Source organism: Oryx dammah, unplaced genomic scaffold, assembly GCF_014754425.2.
Source record: "Oryx dammah isolate SB20612 unplaced genomic scaffold, SCBI_Odam_1.1 HiC_scaffold_1, whole genome shotgun sequence".
Lineage (NCBI taxonomy): Eukaryota > Metazoa > Chordata > Mammalia > Artiodactyla > Bovidae > Oryx > Oryx dammah.
The window spans coordinates 10,255,735-10,281,000 of NW_024070185.1; the positions used below are offsets into that span (position 1 = coordinate 10,255,735).

At 42.9% G+C, this 25,266-nt stretch overlaps 1 long non-coding RNA gene across 1 annotated transcript; it reads left to right on the top strand.

Moving 5' to 3' along the window:
• Positions 1-1,124: 1,124 nt before the first annotated feature.
• On the top strand, positions 1,125-14,806 carry LOC120861394. The gene is made up of 3 exons (XR_005720534.1): positions 1,125-1,135; positions 5,583-5,586; positions 14,698-14,806. It is a non-coding gene; the product is annotated as an uncharacterized LOC120861394 (long non-coding RNA).
• The last annotated feature ends 10,460 nt before the right edge of the window (positions 14,807-25,266 follow it).

Below are 25,266 nucleotides of genomic sequence, written 5' to 3' on the forward strand. Positions count from 1 at the left end.
GCATTTATTTTCAAGTACTTCAGTATGGATTACATTCTTTTATACAAATTAAAAACCCACATGCTGTTCTTCAAACTCAGTTAAAACCATACACATATTAATAAATAACCTACTTAGTTAAATTTCATTTCACTGGGGATTTGTACTGACTCCACAGCCTTTGACTGTTTTAGGTACCACGGTGGTTTGCCAGTAGGGGATATGGTAAAAAAAAAAAAAAAAAACACCAGACTTCTCAGTCTGGGACAGTTAAGCTTGAGAGTGAATAGGATTGTGTTCTGAAACGGTTAAGTGTGGTAGAGAAATGGAGCACACGTTTGCTTTTCAAATTCTGGAAGTGTTTCATATGTGAGAAGCTTATGGACCCATTATCCCAAGAGGTGGTAGTGCCTGAAAATGGAATTTCAGAGATAAAGATAAATGTGGAGATGACAGTCATAATTGGTTATTAAAGAAAACTAAGTGTTTTGAGTCACCCTTCTCTAAGGCTATTGTCAGGGCATAGATTTCTAGCTGCTTAGACAGTCACATTTTTTGTTTGTTTATTTTTGGCCGTGCTGGGTCTCCACTGCTGCTTGCAGCCTTTTTCTAGCTGTGGCTGGTGGGAGATCCCCTCCAGCTGAGGTGCACAGGCATCTCACTGCGTGGCTTCTTGTGTTGAGGAGCATGGGTTCTAGGGGTGTGGGCTTCAGTAGTTGCGGCACAAAGGCTTAGTTGCCCTAAGGCATGTGGGATCTTGCTGGACCAGGAATTGAACCCGTGACCCCTCCATTGGCAGGCAGATTCCTAACCACTGGCCCACCAGGGGAGTCCCAGAGTCACATTTAATGCACTCTTTCTTACGTCCTTCAGAGGCAGTTTGTACTAAGAGGAGCATCTTGCTTTCAGAACACATGCCCATTGATTTCTTTTTCTTTTTTTTGTTTAAAACAAAATGATCATTTATTGTTGACTGGGCTTAGGAGGTGGTTCTCACTTGGAGTCTCTCCTGAGGTTGTAATCGGGTAGTGGCTGGAGCTGGAGTCGTCTCAAAGGCTGGCTGTTTGTTAGCCTCAAAGGCTGGACCTCAACTGGGGTGAGGGTTGAAACCCTGTCCTTGGGCTCTCCATTGTTACTTGGGCTTCCTTACATCATGGTAGCTGAGATGGAAGAGCAGGCATGTCAAGAGAGGAAGAGCCAGGCTAAAGTACCTTGGAAGTCACACAAGGTCACCTCTGCAGCATTTCTTCGTTAGAAGTGAGTCTCTTAAGTCCAACTCAACTCAAAGGTAGGGGAGTTAGACTCTGCCTCTCAATGGGAGGCCTACTGACTTTTAGGAAAATATGCTAGTTTCATTCCCACATCTTGATAATAATTACACCTAACATCTCTCCCGTGCTATTCAATCAATCAATTATTCGTTCATTCAGCAAATGTTTATTATGTTGGGCATTTTGTCCATACTTGATGTCTGAATAGGGCTTTATAGTTTCAAAGCAACTTTATATCCATTATTCTACTTGATATTCTCAACAACCCAGGTATAAAAGGCTGAGTGTACTTTATTACTTCCATTTTTTTCAGATAAAGCAAGAAGAGACCAAGGAATTCATCCAAGTCTCTGGGCTGGTGCCTGGTCCATAATCACTCATTCCTAAGTCTGTCCTGTTCTTTCCACTCATCACCCAGAGCACCACCATCTCTTTTTCTCAGCATGGCCAACACTGGGGAGGGGTATAGACAAAGACTTGCTCTGAAGTCAGATGGCCTGTACACTGGGTGACCTCATTATCACCAAACCAGAACACTCGAGAATGAAAAGTAATGCTACTTGCCAATTGTACTGTGATGGCAGGCTTAAATCAAAACCATTTCAGGAAAACTAGACATGGGCACTCTACCCACAAAAGTCAAATTTCACTGCAACCCAAGTGCCCGGTGTTCTTTTTTTATTTCCAAAATCCTGCCTTAATTTTAAAATGTCTATCTCTTTAAAAAATGTGTAAATTTCATTTAAGTATAGTTCATTTACAGTGTTGTGTTAGTTTCTAATGTATAGCACAGTGTATCAGGTTTATATATGCACAGAGACATTTAAATTCAGATTCTTTTCCCTTGTAGGTTATTATAAAATAATGAATATAGTTTCCTGTGCTATACAGTAGGTCCTTGCTGTTTACCTACTTAATATATAATAGTGTGTATATGTTAAACCAAATGTCCTAATTTATCCCTTCCCCAGGCTCCTTTCTCCTTTGGTAACCATAAGTTTGTTTTCTATGTCTGTAGGTCTATTTCTGTTTTGTAAATAAGTTCATTTGTGTTTTTTTTTTTCTTTTTAGATTCCACATATAAGTGATATCATATGATATTTATCTTTCTCTGTCTGACTTACTTCACTTGGTATGATAATCTCTAGGTCTATCCATGTTGCTGCAAATGACATTGTTTCATTCTTTTTATGACTCAGTAATTTTCCATTATATATATTGCAGATAATCTTCTTTATCTGTTCATTTGTTGATGGACATTTCAATTCTTCCATGTCCTGGCTATTGTAAATAGTGCTGCTATGAACATGAGGGTGCAAGTCTCTTTTTGAATTATAGTTTTCTCCTGATATATGCTCAGGAGTAAGACTGCAAGGTCATGTGGTAACTCTGTTTTTAAAAAACTTCTAGTTCTCTTAAAGCAAAACCAGAGAGCCAAGAGAGCCATCAGTACATGAATAATCCACATTTCCCAGGATAAGGCATGAGGGCCTCTTCTTACATACTTCACGTGACTGCTCCACCAGCTTCGGGAACCTGGCTTATCCCACGTCAGCCGAAGCCCCTGTACGGGTCTGGATTGTTGGGCACAGGCCTGTGGGGAGACTGTCCAGCTCTGCTGAGCTTCTATTCTGCTGCAGCATTGGTTGGGGAGGCAGGAAGACCATGCTCGAGAGAGTTGAAGTTCAGGATAAAGGGGAAGACCGGGATACAGGGTGAGGAGAGAAAGGCTGTCTCAATAGGTGGTCTAGAGTTCAAGCCTGGAATTAGGATGGCTAAGTCAGGGATGACCAAACTGAGGACAGTGGAGAATGGTGTGGCATGGCCTAGGGTGTGCTGTGGGGCAGTTCAGGGTCTCCAGAAGCAGGTAGTGAGGAGGAGTCTGGGGTGTGAGTTGTGTGTCGGGAATCAGCATCCGTGAAAGAAGCCAGAGGGAAATGAGATCAGGCAGAGGAAGAAGTCAGTGTGATGCAGGTCTGATAAAATCCTCGTTATTAGCTCAGCCGAGAGCTTGGGAATAAAAATTGCCCATTTGCATTACCCATATTGGGCAGAAATGCCTGGGTCTTTACCCCCTGCCTCAGTCAGTGGATGCAGGCTACCCGGGAAGTGTGTGACCCTGGGTGACACAGGCGTGTACACTGGAGGCAGACCCCGAAGGAGCTGAGAGCTGATGGCCATGTTTTGACCTTGCATCCCACACCTGGGCCACAGTTCTTCCTGAAAGGAAGTTGGGGGGTGCATATCTCATGTCCATCCCAGACTGTTGCAGTAGGGACAGACAAACAGGAAGAAAATTTCTATTTTACTTATTTATTTTTAAAATTTCGGTTGCACCAGGTCTTTGCTGTGGCTCGCAGGCTTCCCTAGTTGCAGTGCGCAGGCTTAGTTGCTCTGTGGCATGTGGGATCTTATTTCCCCAACCAGGGATAGAACCCATGTCCCTTGCATTGGAAGGCAGGGTCTTAACCACTGGACCACCAGGGAAGTCCCGAAGTTTTCTATTTTAAATTAAGTGTGGTCTCAGATTTAAAGGACCCAGACCTGGAGCGGATTCTGCCACTAATGTTTGGGTGACCACAGGCATGTCTTTTTCCCTTTCCTGGACTGACCTTTCTTGTGTGTAACAGTGAATTTCCTGAAATAGAGTTGGAACCAGCCGCCATCCTGGCTCACAAAGTTACCCGGGCTGGGCAGGCTTTTCTGCCTCTTAGAGTGGGTTGAGTTTTAAGCCTTTTTGCTGTTGGGTTGGGATATATGCCGCAGGCTCTTCAAGGTAAACTAGAATACCCCCTGGAGAATAATGTTTTAAATGGCTCTACAGGAAAATTTATTGTGACTGTTAAGTGGCTAAAGAACAGAGAATCCCTAGGGAGTGATCCGATGCCACTTGTCAGCATTGGAAAAGCTTTAGCCTTTTGGTTAATGGGAAAGAGCATGCAGAGTTTGGGGTAATAACTATGGTGTGCCTAGCATTTGTGGAGAACGTTTTTGTGTCTTTCCTGTTTTTTGTTTTTTTTTTTACTTCCTTCCCAAAAACACTTCCCTGGCCTCTTTTGTGTCTTGTAAGCTTCAACTTAAATTGCACATTTGATGTGGAAGGCTTTTTGCAGCTGATGGATTATCTGTAAATTTCCATTATTCTTATCTCTTCTTCCCAAGGTAATTAAAAGATGGCTGGGCCATTGAGCGATTACAAGTGCTTTATCCAGTTATCTACAGTATTTATCTTTCTCTGCATGGCTGAATAGCCTCCTTTCTCTAGTTGATGAAATCTTGGCAGATTGCTGGCTCGAAGGATGGCAGGTCATCCCACGACCTGCGAGTCTTCTTGGTGGTCAAAATTCCAGGAGACTGAGGTGTCTGTGTCTTAAAATATTCTGCCCCCCGACTCCCCTGAGAAGAGATGGAAGGTAAAGGGGAAGCCAGGGACTTTGGAAGGGGGCATGGGTCAAACTGGGAACCACTTTCGGTTCTGGAGCCAGTGGGAAAATGCATTTGGCATGTGATTCGAAGAGCCTGTTGGAAATGGACCCCAGTGTAGAAAGACTGGATGGTAGAGGAGTGACACCCTGAGCAAGATGGGTGTGGCCCAGGGGTGGGAAGAAGGAAGAGGAAGTGGTGTGGAAACTCTGAAGTGCCAACCAAATGTGGTCCGCTCTTATTAATGCCAATAATACCTTCCAGAAACCTGGACCTCCAACCCTGGGAACATTCTGCAGAGCCCCATGACCTGCAATTTCCACTTCACTGCTGTGCCCTAACTGAGCCCTTTAACAGTGTGAACTTGGACCATTGTAAGAGTTTCCTTTCTGAGCTTCCTGCCTCAGTCTCTGCGTCAGATCACAACTTCTTCAGTGCCTCTGGAGCAGTCTTACTAAAACACAGTTATTAATACAATCCTCTCCTCTGGCTGAGAAACTCAAATCCCCCCACCCACTCTGAGGGCAGCTGACTTCCTTAGCAAGCATTAGACCTTCACCTTGTTTTTGTTTTTAATTTTTATTTTCTTTGGCAGTATGAGAAGTATGTGGGATCTTAGTTCCCCTGCCAGGGCTTGAACCCATGTCTCCTGTATTGGGAGCTAGGAGTCTTATCCACTGAAGTCTCTCAGCTTGCTTTTTTATTTTTATGTCCTGTATCCCCTCTCTTCCTCATTTTATAGAAATTCACAGGTTTTTTTAAGTTTTTTTTTATGTAGACAGTTTTTTAAAATATTGAATTTATTTCAATACTGCTTCTGTCTTTCATTTTGTTTTTCTTTTTGGGCTGAGGCATGTGGGACCTGAACTCCTCCACCAGGGACTGAACCCATACCCCTGTGTTGGAAAGTGAAGTCTTAACCCCTGGACCTCAAGGGAAGTCCCCTAGAAAGTCACAATTTTAATTTGGCTGCTTCCGTGTCTTTATGTATAACCTGCCCTCCTGGTCAGAACCTTCTTTTTCCTCCCTCTTCCTTTAACCTCATCTATAGGATTCTTAACCAACCCTAAGACCAAGTTCTGAGGCCACCTTGTTCAGAATGCTTATCAGGTCTGCTCTGAATCCATCATTCTCTCTTCTGTGCTGGCACAGTACTATTATTGCATGTGACCCAGTTTGCTTCATTTATTGCTTCTTTTTCTGCCTTTCCTGTGAACTGCTGGTAATTGAGGGCAGGGAAGGTGTCTGATTGATCTGTATATGCCACATGGCATCTGGACACTCAGTGACAATTTTTTATAACTGTTACAAACTGTTATAACGTTACCTTATTAACAAGGTTCTGTCTCCTTTGAACCTTGGGCAACATTGATTCTCTTCCTACAAGCTATTCCTCTTGAGGAACAAGACCCCTATCACAAACTCCTGTTTTTTATTCTCTGTAAGGCCAATGCTATTCTGCTTCCAAATGTTCCTCTGGATGGCTTAATAGCAGTTAATATCATTAGCTCCTTCCTGTGGCAGAAGCTGTGATTTCAAAAGAGTACCATTTTCGTTGTCCAGGAGCCCAGCATGATAATCCACCACAGTCTGGAGGGTTGAGTCATTGGGCTCATGTCCCCATTTTGCAGATGTTAAAAACGGAGCTCAGTAGTTACTTCCCAAGAGGTACTGAGGCTAAAAATAAAATCACTGGCAAATGAGTACTTTATAAAAAAGTTTAAACCGCAAGATGAAGAACTGAGATGATCCTTCGCTCATTACTCGATTTTTGGATGTTGTTTAAAATACCGGTTATCTGTAATGTTAGCAAAGTGCATTCTAAGCCACTTCAGTAGGGTCTGACTCTTTGTGACCCCATGAACTGTAGCCCACCAGACTCCTCTGTCGGTGGGATTCTCCAAGCAAGAATACCAGAGTGGGTTGACATGCCCTCCTCTAGGATCTTCCCGACCCAGGGATCCAACCCACATCTCCTGCACTAACAGGCAGGTTCTTTACCACTAAATGTTAGCAATAAGGATTCTCAAAAATATTTGCCTGACCCACTAGAGTGAGTGAGAGGTGGACAGAAGTTAAGTGACTGGCCCAAGGTCACACACCTAGTAGGTGCCATTTTATACATATAACACAGCATTCATTTAAGGATGTTCTGCTTGAAGCTAGGGGTGCTGAGAAAAGGAGATTTTCTTCCTGAACAGATAGACTTGCCATCTTCTCAATACATTACTGGGGCTTCCCAGGTGGCACTAATGGTAAAGAACCGCCTGCCAATGCAGGAGACATAAAGAGATGTGGGTTTGATCCCTGGGTTGGGAATATTCCCTGGAAGAGGGCATGGCATTCTTGCCTGGAGAATCCACTGGACAGAGCTGCCTGGTGGGCTACAGTCCATAGGGTCACACAGAACTGGACATGACTGAAGGCACTTGAAAGTGAAAGTTGCTCAGTCATGTCCGACTCTTTGCGACCCCATGGACTCTACAGTTCATGGAATTCTCCAGGCCAGAATACTGGAGTGGGTAGCCTTTCCCTTCTCCCGGGGATCTTCCCAACCCAGGGATTGATCCCAGGTCTCCTGCATTGCAGGTGGATTCTTTATCAGTTGAACTACCAGAGAAGCCCAAGAACATTGGAGTGGGTAGCCTATCCCTTCTCCAGCACATCTTCCCAACCCAGGAATTAAACTAGGGTCTCCTGCGTTGCAGGCAGATTCTTTACCAACTGAGCTATCAGGGAAGCCCTGAAGTGACTTAGCACAATACATCATTAAATTGATTGTCAAGGCCGTAGCTGTTGACTAAATGGGTCCCCTGACTCAGTCACCCATACCTTTTTCTAAAAAGATACAAGTAGCTTTCCTAGACTCTGCCTTTGGGGTATCACATCGCAGCCAGCTTACCAACACTGCCACTGGGAACAAGAGCAGTGTGAAAAGCAGTGTCACTGGGGGGAGCATAAACTCTCCTGATGGGTCAGCTGGGAGAGTTGCTGGAAGATTCCAAGAGATAATGGCTGTGAAGCACACCCCACAGGTCCCAAAGCACAGTAAGCATTTAATGAATATCACACACTGCTGTTATGTTTATTCATTCCATATCCACAACTGGAGTATGAACTACACAAAATATGCGGCTGAAAGAAACGTTCAGATCTCCTAGCTGAACCGCTTCAATGATGGAATTCCTCACAGATGCTCTAGACTAGAGTCTTGCTACCTGTTGAATCAGTCTTACTGCATTTTTTAAAAATCCATTTTATTCATTTATTTTTAACTTTTTATTTTGTATTGGGGTATAGCTGATTAGGGTTTCCCTGGCAGCTTAGCTGGTAAAGAATCTGCCTGCAATGCAGGAGACCCCAGTTCGATTCCTGGGTTGGGAAGATCCCCTGGAGAAGGGACAGGCTACTCACGCCAGTATTCTTGGGCTTCCCTGGTGGCTCAGATGGTAAAGAATCCGCCTATAACGTTTGATCCCTGGGTTGGGAAGATCCCCTGGAGGAGAGCATGGCAACCCACTCCAGTATTCTTGCCTGGAGAATCTGCGTGGACAGAGGAGTCTAGTGGGCAACAGTCCATGCAGTTGCCAAGAATTGGACACGACTGCATGAGTAAGCACAGCACATAGCCAATTAACAAACAATGTTGTGGTAATTCCAGGTGAACAGCAAGTGGACTCAGCCATACATATGCATGTTTCTATTCAGACTCATTGTATTTTAATAGCATTTTTTTTAATTTAAGTGAATTATTTATTTGGCTCATTGGGTCTTAGTTGTGGCACACAGAATCTTTAGTTGTGGTGTGTAAGATCTAGTTCCCTGACCAGGAATGGAACTCAGGCCCCCTGCATTGGGAGCTTGGAGTCTTAAGTCGGTAGACCATCAGGGAAGTCCCTTAATAGCATTTTTAAAAGAGAGGATCGTGTTGAAATAATCTAGCTATGCCTTAAGTGTCTCTAGGTTGGGGGGAGTAACTGCTTCCCCATTGGTCAGCTTTGTTAGTTCTTCCTGACTTTGAGTTCCTCAACTCAACTCTGCCTCTGGTGATGAGCTACCCTTGGCTGGGGTTTGGCCTTTTGGTGAAACACGGAAGAAAGTCTCTCCTGCTTTCTCAAGGGCAATCTTTCAGTTATTTGAAGACAATCATTGTTTCTCCCCTGAGTCATCTTTCTGCCTAAAGAAGCCATTCACCATAACCTATGACTTTCTGAGCCATCACTATCTTGCTTCTGTGCTTTTGGACAATTTTCACATATATAATTAATGTGGAACCTCCTTCCTGAAAGGATTAGACAATAATAGCAGAAATGCAGCAAGGTTAGGCTCTGTTCCTACCTGCAGTGGGAAATTAGGATCAGGAATGATGAGGAAACACAGATGAGAACTCTAAGGGTTAAAGAAGTTGATGTGATCCAGCATGGAATTTGGCTCTGAGCTTCTAAACAGCAAGCATAAAAATAAGGACAGTAAGTTAAGGGAACTTATTGTTAAAAAAAAAAAAAATGAGGAATGCATGGAAGACTCTCTTAGGAGTTGTATTTTTTCTTGATTCTAAGCTTCTCAGGCATGCTTTTGTTCCCCTAAATAAATTTTTTATTTTGGAATAACTTTAGATTTACAGGAAAGTTTCAACAACAGTACAATATTCCTACAGACTCTCCTCTTAATTTCCTCTACTACATTTGCCAAAACTGAATTAACCTAGGTACTTAAGTATCCATTAGACTCCAGCTTTATGCACATTTCACCAGTTTTCCCACTATCCTTTCTCTCATCCAAGATTCAGTATTGGTACCCAGGTATTGATATAACCAGGACTGAATCATGAATTTAGTCTTCTGGTCTCCCTAGTCTCCTCTGGATTGTGTTTCTCAGGCTTTCTTTCACCAAGGTTTTTTTCTTTTTTTTTTTTCAATTGCTATTGTCCTTATTTTCAGGAAGGTTGAATCATTTACTTAATAATGAGATTTTTAAACAAAAACAGAATCACATTTCATATACTGTCTCTGTGCTGTGCTTAGTAGCTCTGTCTTGCAACCTTTTGTCAGCCCATGAACTGTAGCCCGCCAGGCTCCTCTGTCCATGGGGATTCTCCATGCAAGAGGGGATTGCCCTTCCCTTCTCCGGGAGATCTTCTCAACCCAGGGATCCAATCCAGATCTCCCGCATTGCAGGCGGATTCTTTACTGCCTGAGCCACCAGGGAAGCCCAAGAATACTGGAGTGGGTAACCTACCCTTCTCCAGGGCATCTTCCCAACCCAGGAATCAAACCAGGGTCTCCTGCATTGCAGGCAGATTCTTTACCAGTTGAGTTACTAGGGAAGTCTCTGTTTCTGTAGTGATATTCAATGAAAATTGATGTTAAAACATTTAAAAGGATCTTCAGTGAAGATGATTCTGTACCTCAGACTATTGGGGGCCTACAGTAGGAAGACTTTCGGTGGTTTTACCTGAATAATAGGGAGGGTTTGGATTGGAAGTGGATGGCTCTAGGCCCTCCTTAAATATCACGTCTCTTAGCAAGGCTTTCTAAAAGAGCAGAGTGGTTGGTTCAAGCTTGTGTTCCCAGACAATGGCCTGCACTGATGGCATCTCTGCATCCCTGTTGCTAATTCTGGGCAAATTCTTATCTTTTGGGAAAGTAGGTGATCACACGGTGGCTTGTTGTCATGTGGGTGCAAAAATTCACCCTCTTTTTTTTTTAAGATTTATTTATTTATTTTGGACTGTACTGGGTCTTTGTTGCTATGCACGTGCTTTCTCTAGCAGCAGCGAGCAGGGGCTACTCTTTGTGGTGGAGCACAGGCTCTAGGTGTGCAGGCCTCAGTAGTTGCAGCTTGTGGGCTCAGTAGGTGTGGCACATGGGCTTAGCCGCTCTGTGGCCTGTGGGATCTTCTTGGACTAGGGATCGAACCGGTGTCCCTTGCATTGCAAGCTGGATTTCTAACCACTGGACCATCAGGGAAGCCCTTGGTTAAGTTTTAAAAGGTAGTCCATGCTGCTTTTCTCTATCACTTCTTTCCTCCTTCACTCCCTCTCTTGCTCCCTCCCTCTTTTCCTTCCTCCCTCCTTCCTCTGTCTCTCCTCCCCTCTCTCTTGTTTACTTTCTCTCCTTTCCTTCAAACTTAAGAATGAGTGTTGGTTTTCAGAAGTTTTTTCCCAAGTTATTTTCACCTGAGCATGACTGAACAATCTGATTTGGGGCTGAGTCTAATACCCTATAGAAAGTGGGTCATGGGAATCATGTGGTGGTGACGTGGCAGTTGGTAATCAGGCTGGATAAAAAGGGTTTGCAGAAAGAATAAATCACCGTGCACTGGAAATGTGGGCAATTCAGGGGGAAACTGACTCTGTGGTCTGGTTGAAGGAGTCCTTCCAGCAAAGCAGTCAGGTCCTCCGCCAGGGTGAGAATCTCTCAGTGCTGACCACACATGTTGGCTGCGTCACATGGTTTGTTGTAGAATCCTGTGACCTTGGCAATGTGAATGAGTGCTTCTGATCTAGGTGAGCAGGAGTTTCAAGTATCAGAGAAACAGAATGGTGTTGTTTCGGCAGAGATGTTCATCTGCAGAAACCTGGTTAATAGTCTAATCTCAGATGGCTCTTGAAATCCAATGTTACATGTTAAAAAAAAAAAAAAGGAAAATTCTTTATAATCATGTGAATTGCACATTACTGCGATTTAGTTGCTTGTCTTAGTCCTTTGGGGTTGCTGTAACAGAAGACCATAGGTTGAGTGGCTTATCCACAACAGAAATTTATTTCTCTCAGTTCTGGAGGTTGGAAGTCCAAGATCAAGGTGCCAGCAGATTTCATGTCTGGTGAGAGGTGGTTTATGAGTTCATCAGAAACCATTTATTCTTGTGTCCTCACATGGCAGAAGAGTGAGGGTGCTCTCTGGAGTCTTTTTGTAAGGGCACTAACCCCATTCATGGATGCTCCACTCTCATGACCTAAGCACCTCTCAGAGACCATCCTGAACCTAAGACCATCACGTTGAGGGTTAGGTGGTTTTTTTTTTGTTTGTTTGTTTTTTACATTTTATTTAGTTATTTAAAATTTTTTATCCATTTATTTTTTATAAATTTGTTTATTGAGGGTTAGGTTTTAAATATACATTTTTTGGGGGCACGCAAACATTCAATCTGTAGCAGTAATCATGGAACATTTGTGGGTGGATGGAAAAACAGACATTTCAGTCTAGCTGGACACTGTGATGTATGTTCAATATAAGTCAAAAAATAATATTTTGTAGATATACCATGTGGCCAACACCATGCCAGACATCAATGATACACAAATGAATAAGACAAAGTCCTCTACCTTGAGGGGCTAACAGCTTAGGAGGAGACAACACAACAGAAGTTCCACATAATGTGTGATAAACATTAAGAGTGAGGCAGGTATAAAGTATTGTGGGAGTGTGGCTTTCAACCCAACCTGAGCGTTTAGCTTCTTGAAGGTGACACCTAAACTAATCTTGATGTAGAAGAAACTTGAGGATTTCCCTGGTGGTCCATTGGCTAAGACTTTGTGCTCCCAATGCAGGGGCCGGGGTTCGATCCCTGGTCAGGGACCTAGATCCCACGTGTTACAACTAAGACCCAGCATAGCCAAATAAATACAAAAATACTGGGGGCGGGGAGAAAGCCTGGAAGAGGGATGTAGCAGCCCCAGCAGGAGCACACAGGAGGGCAGTGCCCAGTGATGTTGGAACCACAAGCAGTTCCACCCTCTTCAGCTGTGGCCTGTCCTTCTGTCAGTGGTGGAAGAAAACTGGAAACACCACCACTGAGTTTGCACTTGGGCTGGTGAAGAATCATGAAATGTTCTAAACAGATATGATTTGTGTGTGTGTGTAAAGATGGAATGCATGCTGAGGATTCTGATAAGATGTTGGCTGGAGCCCACTTTAATGATGCCCTGTCCCCTTCTTTCTGCTAGGATCATCAGCTCGTAAGAAAAGGATGGTTCACTGCTGGTGCCTGGGAAGAGACTCTCAAACACGCTGGAATTTGAGTGGGTGTTGGTTGGTTGAGGGTTGAATTTGGGTACCATTATTGGAATTACCAAGGAAAGTCAAAGGACCTAAGAGGAAGCCAGACTGTCTGGCAAAGGCTAAGCCAGCACACACTAATCAGAAGGACTGTTGGTTTCAAGGAACCTGGTCGCCCTCAGGGAGAATGTCCCTGCTGGGTTGAACTGCTCTCTGTGATCTTGGGACAGGACTCTTCATCCTGTAGTTCCTGAGAGTTTGGGTGCCTCTTCAGGTGCTTCAGTTGAGAAGTCCCAGGTCACCAGCCCCTGTGGGTCTGACCTACAGAGGAAGCAGTTCCTTCTGAAGCAGCCAGCTCCCCACTGCCTGCAGGAGCCCAGTGTTATGACGTTCATTAAGTGATGCAAGTAGGCGAAAGTGAGAGTTGCTCAGTCGTGTCCAACTCTTTGTGACATCATAGACTGTAGCCCACCAGGCTCCTCTGTCCGTGGGATTTTCCCGGCAAAAACACTAGGGCGGGTTGCCATTTCCTTCTCCGGGGGACCTTCCTAACCCAGAGACTGAAACTGCATCTCCTGCACTGGCAGGCAGATTTTATTTACCACTGAACCACCTGGAAAGCCCTTGGATTATTGTATACATTTATTGGATTTTGCATTCATCATAGTTAATTTTTATATTGTAATGCCAAGAAAACCAGTGAAATGGAGAACAGAATATTTTATATCAAAGCTGGTTGGAAACAGTGAAAGCAATATTTAAGAGAATATTTCTAGCTTAAAATGTGTCATAGTATTTCTCTAGTTTACAAAGAAAGATCGATGGCTTGGGGTTCATTGAAGCCTAAAAATAGAGGCGAAAACTGTATACACCCTGCAAGTCCAATGTAGTATGTGATTCTATATGCTAGAAAAAGCAAAACCATGCTGTTTGTCAAAAGAGGAGTGCAAAGAAACAGTGTGATGATAAATTAGAAATTGGATTTTGTTCAATTGGTCATCTACTTCCCCCTAATATGTTGTTTGAAACTTTGTCGAGTAGTGATATAGAGCCATCAAAGTTCTTGCAAATGAAGCATAGAAGCCTCTTTAGTAAACCTCCACCTGATTAATTTTATCGTTGAAGGTAGAAGGAAACCCAAAACTCGAGGCATCACCTAGAACTGCAATCCTCCAAGCAAAATGAGGTGTTATTTATGCTATTGAAGGGAAATGTATAAAACCAGCCAAATGTGATGACTAATGTGCTTGGAGAGAAAGCATAACGAGTTATTGAAAAATTCATTTAAAAAATGATGCGGTTAAAAAACGATGCTGTTGGATATCACAGGCAGTATGAAAGCACAATTACCATCACGTATAGTTGGACGAGACTACTGATGTAGAGCGAGTGAAATAGCTCTTGGAATACGTGTGTTACATACATGAGAGAGAAGTGCTTGGAGACTTGCTGTCTTGTTTCTCACTTAAAAAAGCACGTGTTGCAGAAGAGATTTTTTCACATAGCTGCTGATTAGTTAGTTCACGAGTGATGGTGTAGACTAGAAAATGAGTGTTGGGACCTCCTCTAAATATATGTAGCTATTTGGAAAGCAAGAAGGGGCATTCCAGATGTAGAAAACAAACTTATTGTTACCTGGGGATGAAGGTTCAGTTCAGCTCATTTCAGTCTCTCAGTTGTGTCCGACTCTGTGACTCCATGAGCTGCAGCACACCAGGCCTCCCTGTCCATCATCAACTCCCAGAATCCACCCAAACTTATGTCCACTGAGTCGGTGATGCCATCCAACCATCTCATCCTCTGTCGTCCCCTTCTCCTCCTGCCCTCAATCTTTCCCAGCATCAGGGTTTTTGCAAATGAGTCACCTCTTTGCATCAGGTGGCCGAAGTATTGGAGTTTCAGCTTCAACGTCAGTCCTACCAATGGGCAAGCAGGGGGAGATAAACTGGGAAACTGGGATTGACATATACACACAACTATATATAAAATGGGTAACTAATAAGGTCCTTCTGTATAGCACAGAGACTCTGCTCAGTGCTGTGTGGCAGTCTGAATGGGAGAGGCGTTTGGGAGAGAATGGATACATGTATATATATGGCTGAGTCCCTTTGCCCTTCACCTGAAACTATCATAACATTGCTAATCAACTATACCCTAATATAAAACAAAAAAGTTAAAAAGTTAAAAAAATAACTAATAAGGACCTACTGTATAGCACAGGAAACCCTAGTCAATGCTCTGTGATGACCTATGTGAGAAAAGAATCTTAAAAAGAAAGGATGCATGTATATGTATTACCAATTCACTTTGCCGTACAGCACAAATTAACGCGATGTTGTTTGGGAGTGGTTCATTGAAGCCTAAAAATAGAGGTGAAAACAGTATAAACCCTGCAAGTCCAATGTAGTATGTGACTCTATATGCTAGAAAAAGCAAAACCATGCTGTTTGTCAAAAGAGGAGTGCAAAGAAGCAGTGTGATGATAAATTAGAAATTGGATTTTGTTCAATTGATCTTTGTCTGTGATCTTGGGACTGGACAGTTGTAGATCAACTGTACACCAAGAAGAAAATTTTTTAAAAAGAAAATGAAAGCATAGAGATTATATCTGGAATTAAAAGAAGAAAAGTCCTCTGTAATGTCATGCACATGTTCACACTGGTCTGTTTACTGAGAACAGTTGTTGGTCAACAGTACACAACAGTACCTACGCCTTCAGCGTGTCTTTTATTGTCTGTATGCTGACACTTTGACATCTGGGGCCTTGCTGACACTGGAGGGACTGCTTTTCCCAGGATAGCTAATTCCTAGAGAAAGTAAGTGAAAATCACCAGAATTGCCTCTCATATGCACACCAGCCAATTCAGAGCCCTTGGTAGCTCAGACGGCAAAGAATCCGCCTGCAATGCAGGAGACCCAGGTTCGATCCCTGGGTCGGGAAGATCCCCTGGAGAAGAGAATGGCAGCCCACTCCAGTATTCTTGCCTGGAGAATCCCATGGACAGAGGAGCCTGGTGGGCTACAGTCCATGGGGTTGCAAAGAGTCGGACACGACTGAGCAACTAACACACCCCCAAAAACCTTCTTTGTCAGGCTCTCACACTCCAGGCCACCATCCATCAGCACCAAAACCTCCAACACAACATAGCAGGAAGTAGAGACCCGTGCTCTGCCCCAGGGCCTGCTGAAATATTTATTTAGCCACTCCTAAACCTGGTTAGATAGCATCACTGACACAATGGACATCAATCTGAGCAAACTCTGAGAGATAGTGAAGGACAGGGGAGCCTGGCGTGCTGCAGTCCATGAGATTGCAAAGAGTCAGACAGGACTTAACAACTGAACAACAACCAAAAGACCTGGTTGCTTTGCCCTGCCTTACCTATTCCTTTCCATGGGAACCGCAATAAAGGCTCTTGCTCAGAGGCTTTTCCCTCTGCCTTGTAACCAACCCTGGGGCTTCCTCATGTGCTGCCTGCCCACCCGCCCCACGCCCCACCCCCGGCATTGGTGTGGTGTGCCCTTACTTCTTGGGATCTATATAAAAAACCTGTTTTTTATTTTTCAAAAACATTATTTTACAATGAGTCCTTGATGGTTGTCTATTTTTTAATATTTACTTGGCTGCATTGAGTCTTCACTGTGGCATACAGGCTTCTTTCTAGTTGGTGCATGGACTCAGAGTGCTTGGGCATGCAAGCTAGTTGCACACCTCAGCATCTCAGTTCCCTGACCAGGGATCGAATCCTTATCCCCTGCCCTGGAAGATGGGTTCTTATCTGCTGGACCACCAGGGAAGTTCCTGGTTATCTATTTTAAATATAGCAGTGTATACTGGTTGATCCCAAATTCCCAATCTATCCCTCCCCCTCTGGTAACCATAAATTTGTTCTCTAAGTCTGTTTCTGTTTAACAAATCTATTTTTTCAATGGCAATCTTCTCCTGATCTGTTGGCCTCATCATACCTAAATAATAATAACGCCTACATTTTCAAACACATCTTGATCTTGATTTAAGGTTAATAGAAATTGTGAAAATTGTGAATCCATCCAGATTGTACCCAGTGGCAGCCTATTTTTTTTTAATGCAGGATGTCAAGAAATGGGCACCAAGTACCAGACTTCTTCCACCCTGAAGTACCCTAGCTGTCACAGAGAACACAGTTCTCAAGTTTTGAAGTTAGGAAGGAAATAAAAACATCTCTCTATGACACTGATAAAATGTCATAAACTGCATTTCTAGGACTTCAAGTGTTTTTGCTCAATTGTGTATTTCAGCATTGTGTTTATTGTCTTGAGAGCCTGAGCCCACTGCCTCAGGGCGGAACAATCATGAATTTTAATACCGAAGATAAAATACCAGAACTTCTCCGTGATGCAAATAGCTCAGTTGCAGAAAGTCTGTCTTTTTCTCCAGCACTTGCTGATTTTTTTTTCTCAGGGAGAAAGAAATCAATGATGTATTATTGGCCATATTTTAAAATTACCTCCAAGGGCTGCACTGGAGCATGACAAGCTACTTTCTAAATCCATTCAGCACCAATTCCTGAGTGAGAGTCATTTCTGCAGCTTTGAGTGTGATGTGCGTATTGACAGAGCATCTGATGCAAAGCTGAAAGAAGTCTGCAGTGAGTCATCTCTTCATGATTTCCGTGTCCCTGTTCAACCCAAATACCTAGCATTATCTCAGAGCCAAACTCTTCCTGCCATTCTCAATAACTTATAATTGGTACTTAGAGTTTTATAATTAGGTAGAAAAAAGTAGAGAGGAGAAACCAAGTCAGTGTGGAATCTGGTGACACAAGCTTTGTCATCAAGTCAAAGAATTAAATATTTCAGACTCTCCAATCCTCCAATTGATATGAAATAAGCTTTATTGATTTTAAAGATCTAGTTCTTATTATTAAAATTATGATGGCTGTCTTTAGAAATAACCTAAAATTTGGCTCATTAAGTGATCTGTAGTTGTCCAAAGTCAAGGAGATCCTGGTTAAGTGTAATAATTCTTCTTAAAGAATTGTCCTTCTGGGACTTCCCTGGTGATCCAGTGGCTAAGCACTCTGTGCTTCCAATGCAGGGGACCTGGGTTTGATCCCTGGTCAGGGAACTATATCCCACAGGCCACAGCTAAGACCCAGCACAGCTAGATAAATAAATAAATGTTACATTAAAAAAAAGAATTGCCCTTCCTTTCCTTACTAGATCAAGTACATTTCCTTATTCACCTAGGATCATTTCTCTCTCAAGAGGGTCTGTAATTGTCAAAGTTCTCCAGGGAAGAAGAACAAACAGACCATTCATTCATTCATTATTAAGAAACTGGCTCACATGATTATGGAGGCTGAGAAGTCCCAAGAGATGTAGTCTGAAGGCCTAAAAACCAGGAGAGTCAATGGTGTGAGTTCCATCTGAGTCCAAATGTAGAATAAAACTGTGTTCACCATCAGAGAGAGAACAAATTCTATCTTGCTCAGCCTTTTGTTCTTTTCAGGCCCCCACTGAACTGGATGTGGCCTACCCACCCTGGGGTGTGCCATCTGCTATATTCAGTCTCCTGAGATGGTAATCATATCCCAACCACCCTCATAGACACACTCAGAATACAACTTAACCAAACGTCTGGGTGCCCGGTGGTCCGGTCAAGTTGGCACATAAAATGAACCATCACAGGGTCCTTAGCCCTCCTGAACAGAGGTTTACTTGTGGCCATTCCATAGGTCTGTTACACAAGATGCAGATGAAGGCCAGCAGAGAACAGAGCTTAAGTTCTCTTTCCAAGAGGCACCACAACCCACATGAGTCCTGTACTGACAGGCTTCTCTCATGACTGTGCCATCAGCTTCCCAGGTGTGACTAGAGCCTAGATGTTTCTGAGTCTCTTATCCTCAGGAAAAGACTCATATATCAAGGTCCTTAATTGCCAGCAACAAGAATTGATTCTGCTTGATATTAGTAGCAAAGTCATTTCTTATATGCTTATTGGGAAAGAAACCCTTGTGCACTGTTGGTGGGAATGTAAATTGGTGCCACCACGATGGAAAGCAGTATGGAGGTTCCTCAACAAATTAAAAAATGGAACCACCATATCATCCAACAATTCTGCTTCTATGTATTGATCTGAAGAAAACAAAGTTACTATCTTGAAAAGATATCCTATGTTCACTGTAGCAGTATTTACAATAACCAGGACATGGAAACAACCTAGATGTCCACTGATGGAAGAATGGATGAAGAAGATGTGGTCCATGTACACAATAAACTATTAATCAGCCATTAAAAAAAAAGAAGTAAATCTTGCCATTTGCAACAAGATGGATGGACGAAGGCACTGTGCTAAGCGGAGTAAGTCAGACAGGACAAGGCAAACACTGTGTGATACACTTTGCATATACTGAGTTGGCCAAGAAGTTCTTCTGAGTTTTTCTGTAACACCTATGGAAAAACTTAGATGAACTTTTTGGCCAACTCATTAGAATCTGAAAAAAAAAGGAACTCAGAACAGATTGGTGGTTGCCAGAGGTGAGTGGTAGAGAGTAAGGGAAATGGGTGTAGGTAGTCCAAAGGTACAGACTTCCAGATGTAAGATAAATAAGTCCTGGGGTTGTAATGTACTGCGTGGTGACTGTAGTTAATATTGCAGTATTATATGCTTAAGAGTTGCTGAGGCAGTAGACCTTAAAAGTTCTCATCTCAAAAAAAAAAAGCAGTTAGGACTGTGAGGTGATGGATGTTAACTAGATTTACGGTGGTGATCATTTTGCAGTATTTACATATATCAAATCTTTATTTTGTACACCTGAAATGCATTCAATGTCAATTGTAGCTCAATTTAAAAAGGAAAAATATAAACCTAGCAATAAGATAATAATCCTTTTTTATTGGAGTATAATTGCTTTACAAGGTTGTGTTAGCTTCTACTGCACAGTGAAGTGACTCAGCCATTTGTGTACAAATATCCCATCCCTCTGGGACCTCCCTCCTACCCCGCTCTGCAGCACCCCCTTCTAGGTCATCACAGAGCACCAAGCTGAGCTCCCTGGGGTGTACAGCAGCTTCCCACTAGCTATTTATTTCACACATGGTTGTCACCTAGAGCCAGACATCCTGGAATGTGAAGTCAAATGGGCCTTAGAAAGCATCACTACGATGTGGAGGTCCATTTGTTCCCCCACCATTTTTTTGAAAAGGCTGCTCTTTGCCCACTGAATTATTGTGGCAACCTTTTAAAAAATCAATCAACTACATATACATGTGTTTTTTAGAAACACAATTCAATTCCATTGATCTTATAACTATCCTTATACCAGGAGCATATTGTTTTGGTTACTGTAACTTTGTAGTAAGGTTTGAAGTCAACAGTTTTAATTTATCCAGTTATGTTCTTCATTTCCAACATTGTTTTGACTATCTAGGGTCCCTTGCATTTGCGTTTCAATAATCAGTTTGTTTATCTTTGCAAAAGGCAGTTGGAATTTTGATAGAGATTGGATTGAGTCTGCAAGAACAATTTGTTCTGTCTTTCAATCCATGGACATAGTCTGTCCTTGCATTTATTTCTTCCAATAGTACTTTATATTTTTAGTGTACAGGTGTTTTACTGATTAAATTCATTTCTATGTATTTTATTCATTTATGCCATTTTCAATGGAATTGATTTGCTAATTTCATTATTGGACTGTATGATGCAGATTCATGTTGATGTATGGCAAAACCAATACAACATTGTAAAGTAATTAGCCTCCACTTAAAATAAATAGATTTATATTTAAAAATTAAATAAAATAGAATAAAAAATAAAATTAAAAAATAAAATAGAAAACGAAAAAGAAAGCATCATTATGAACAAAGCTAGTGGAGGTGATGGAATTCCAGTTGAGCTATTTCAAATCCTGAAAGATGATGCTGTGAAAGTGCTGCACTCAATATGCCAGCAAATTTGGAAAGCTCAGCAGTGGCCACAGGACTGGAAAAGGTCCGTTTTCATTCCAATCCCAAAGGAAGGCAATGTCAAAGAATGCTCAAACTACCACACAATTGCACTTATCACACACGCTAGTAAAGTAATGCTCAAAATTCTCCAAGCCAGGCTTTAGCAATATGTGAACTGTGAACGTCCAGATGTTCAAGCTGGTTTTAGAAAAGGCAGAGGAACCAGAGATCAAACTGCCAACATCCGCTGGATCATGGAAAAAGCAAAAGAGTTCCAGAAAAACATCTATTTCTGCTTTATTGACTATGCCTGACTGTGTGGATCACAGTAAACTGTGGAAAATTCTGAAAGAGATGGGAATACCAGACAACCTGACCTGCCTCTTGAGAAACCTATATGCAGGTCAGGAAGCAACAGTTAGAACTGGACATGGAACAACAGACTGGTTCCAAATAGGAAAAGGAGTACGTCAAGGCTGTACATTGTCACCCTGCTTATTTAACTTATATGCAGAGTACATCATGAGAAACGCCAGTCTGGAAGAAGCACAAGCTGGGATCAAGATTGCCAGGAGAAATATAATAACCTCAGATATGCAGATGACACCACCCTTATGGCAGAAAGAGAAGAGGAACTAAAAAGCCTCTTGATGAAAGTGAAAGAGGAGAGCGAAAATGTTGGCTTAAAGCTCAACATTCAGAAAATGAAGATCATGGCATCTGGTCCCATCACTTCATGGGAAATAGATGGGGGAACAGTGGAAACAGTGTCAGACTTTATTTTTGGGGGGCTCCAAAATCACTGCAGATGGTGACTGCAGCCATGAAATTAAAAGACGCTTACTCCTTGGAAGGAAAGTTATGACCAACCTGCTGCTGCTGCTGCTAAGTCACTTCAATCGTGTCCGACTCTGTGGGACCCCATAGACAGCAGCCCACCAGGCTCCCCCGTCCCTGGGGTTCTTCAGGCAAGAACACTAGAGTGGGTTGCTATTTCCTTCTCCAATGCATGAAAGTGAAAAGTGAAAAGTGAAAGTGAAGTCGCTCAGTTGTGTCGAACTCTTATCGACGCCATGGACTGCAGCCCACCAGGCTCCTCCATCCATGGGATTTTCCAGGCAAGAGTACTGGAGTGGGGTGCCATTGCCTTCTCCCTAGACAGCATATTGAAAAGCAGAGACATTACTTTGCCAACAAAGGTCCGTCTAGTCAAGGCTATGGTTTTTCCTGTGGTTATGTATGGATGTGAGTGTTGGACTGTGAAGAAGGCTGAGCGCCGAAGAATTGATGCTTTTGGACTGGTAGTGTTGGAGAAGACTAGATCCAACCAGTCCATTCTAAAGGAAATCAGTCCTGGGTGTTCTTTGGAAGGAATGATGCTAAAGCTGAAACTCCAGTACTTTGGCCACCTCATGCGATGAGTTGACTCATTGGGAAAGACTCTGATGCTGGGAGGGATTGGGGGCAGGAGAAGGGGACGGCAGAGGATGAGATGCCTGGATGGCATCACCGACTCGATAGACGTGGGTTTGGGTGAACTCCGGGAGTTGGTGATGGACAGGGAGGCCTGGCGTGCTGCGATTCATGGGGTCGCAAAGAGTTGGACACGACTGAGCGACTGAACTGAACTGAGTGTATGTATGTCAGCCAGACTCTCCCAATTCGTCCCACCCTCACCTTCCCCTCAAGTGTCCACATGTCTGCTTTCTGAGTCAGAAAGAGAAAAACAAATATTGTAGATTAATGAATGTATGCAGAATCTAATCATTCTTAAAAAAAAAAAAGGATATTGGGTAGCTTAGAGAAGCACATGGAGGAAGTTGCTGGGAAAGCTAGTCTTGGAGGCTGCATAACCAGAGATCAGGATCAAAATTACTGCTGTAGACTCGTTCTGTCTGTCTGACCAGATGACTCCACCATCAAATGCCGCACCATAGACGCTGGACAGGGTAATAGTTTTGTTGTCACGTGGCTCAGGAGTTCTGTCTTGGTACAATGCCATTGCCTCCAGAAAACATTCTCTGTAATTTTTATTTCTTTACAAAATGCCCACTGGGTTAGAGTCCAGGGCAGTGACTTCAGACGATGGAGTCTAGATTCTATGCTCATGGTTGACCTGCAAGGGGACCAGGGGAGGTGAATTTCTGGAATTGTTGGTTATATGGTTCTAAAAATAAAATGGTTCTAAAAAATTAACTGGTTCTAAAATGGTGGTTGGGTTCTAACTTCTACCAGAACCACAAGATAGGAAATTTTCTGCATATAGTCAATACAGTGAGGACAATATTGAGCAGTAGTTAAAAATGTGGACTTGGGGGGTCAAATTAGGTACAAATTCAAGGTCTACCACTCACTAACTGTATGACTTTTGTTAAATTATGTAACACCCCTGTGACTCAGTTTCCTCATCTGTAAAAGGAGGAGACTAATAGTACCTATCTTGTAGGGTTGCTATAAAGATTTTATTACTTTAAAAAATTTTAAATTGGAGTATAATTGCTTTACAAGGTCGTGTTAGTTTCTGCCATACAACAGTGCAAATCAGTCATAACTATATATGTGTGTGTGTGTATACCTTGTAAAGCAGTATATATATCGCTTTTGGATATATATATATATATATCCCCTCCCACTTGAGCCTCCCTCCCATCCCCAGCACCCCCCATCCCTCTAATCAGGTGATCACAGAGGGCTAGGCTGGGCTCCTTCTGTTATATAGCAGCTTCTCACTAGCTAGCTATTTTACACATGGTAGTGTATATAGGTCAGTCATCCCACCTTCTCCTTACCCTGCTGTGTCTACTAGTCTGCGGATTTTATTAGGTAATATAGGTAAGCATTTGAAACAGTGCCTGATGCATGATGGTGGTGGTGGTTTAGTTGCCAAGTCGTGTCTGACTCTGCGACTCCATGGACTGTAGCCCACCAGGCTCCTGTGTCCATGGGATTTCCCAGGCAAGAACACTGGAGTGGGTTGCCATTTCCTTCTCCAGGGGATCTACCCAACCAGGGATCAAACCTGTGTCTCCTGCATTGGCAAGTGGATTCTTTCCCACTGAGCCATCAAGGAAGCCGTTGCCTTTCCATCAGCCTCAGTTCAGTTGCTCAGTCGTGTCTGACTTTGCAACCCCATGGACTGCAGCACACCAGGCCTCCCTGTCCATCACCAACTCCTGGAGCTTGCTCAAACTCACGTCCATTGAGTCAGCGATGCCTTCCAGCCATCGCATCCTCTGTCATGTCCCCTTCTCCTGCCCTCAATCTTTCCGAGCATCAGGGTCTTTTCTAATGAGTCAGTTTGTCACATCAGGTGGCCAAAGTATTAGAGCTTCAGCATCGGTCCTTCCAATGAATATTCAGGACTGATTTCCTTTAGGATTGATTGGTTTGATCTCCTTGCAGTCCAAGGGACTCTCAAGACTCTTCTCCAACAACACAGTTCAAAAGCATCAATTATTTGATGTTCAGCTTTCTTTATGGTCCAACTTTCACATCCATTCATGGCTATTGGAAAAACCATAGCTTTGACTGGACGGACCTTTGCCGGTCAAGTGATGCCTTTCCATAGGGTGACCCAAGTCATCATTCTTGAGAGTCTGGAGGCATGGTGACCCTGCCTGTGTCACGAGGCTCTGGCTCTCCATTGACTTAAACCACTGTTTATGCATATTATTTAGGATGCTTTTGTCTGCATGTCATAGAAAACCCAATTAAATAGCTTCAAAGAAGGTTCATTCAATCATTCACTCATCTAAAAAATGTTTATTGAGTGCTGACTGTATATTAGGTACTCACTCAGGTGCTTAGGATTGAGCAGTGAACAAAATTTCCTGCCCTTGTGAAAAGTTCTGGTTGGAGGAGGTGGGAAGGAAGAAAGTAAACCAATAAACTGCATGTAGAGTCTTAGGTGGTGATAAGTGCCAGGGAGAAAAAGCAGGTTAGAGTAACCAGGTAGGGTTACCCTACCCTAGAGGCAGGGCTTGCTATTTTTAATAGAGTGGTCAAAGAAAGATTCCTTGATAAGGTGGTGGTTGGGCAGAGATCTGAAAGACATGGGGATACCTGGGAGAAGGAGTTCCCCTGGCAGATTTAGGTGAGTCAGGTTGTTTTGACAAACTGTTTCTGAAATTAACTAACAATGTTGGATGAACAGAAACATCGCCAGGCAGGCTGGTACAGAGAGTGCTGGTTGACCCCTCACTCCATTTCCTGTATTGTTAACCTCTTTGTAACAGTGGCACATTTGTCAAATGTACAAAAGTGGCATTGCACATTAATTATTAATAAACTGGTAATTTATTTATACTAGACGTTATTCAGATCTCATTAGTTTTTAAACTAATGCACCTTTTCTCTTCCAGGATCCAATTCTGGCCACCACCTTGCATTTATTTGTTACGTCTCCATAGTTTCTTTCGATCTTGACTTCTGATCAGGCTGCTGTAACAAAATACCATAGACTGGACAGCTTGTAAACACAGAATGTTTTTTCTCATAGTCTGGAGGTTGGGTAGTCCAAGAATCAAGGCATTAGTGGATTTGGTGTGTTTCCTGGTCATAGATGGCTATCTTTTTGCTGTGTCTTCAGGCGGTGGAAGGGGCAGAGGAGCTCTGTGGGATCTCTTTTATGAAGGACTAATCTCATTCATGGGCTTCCCTGGTGG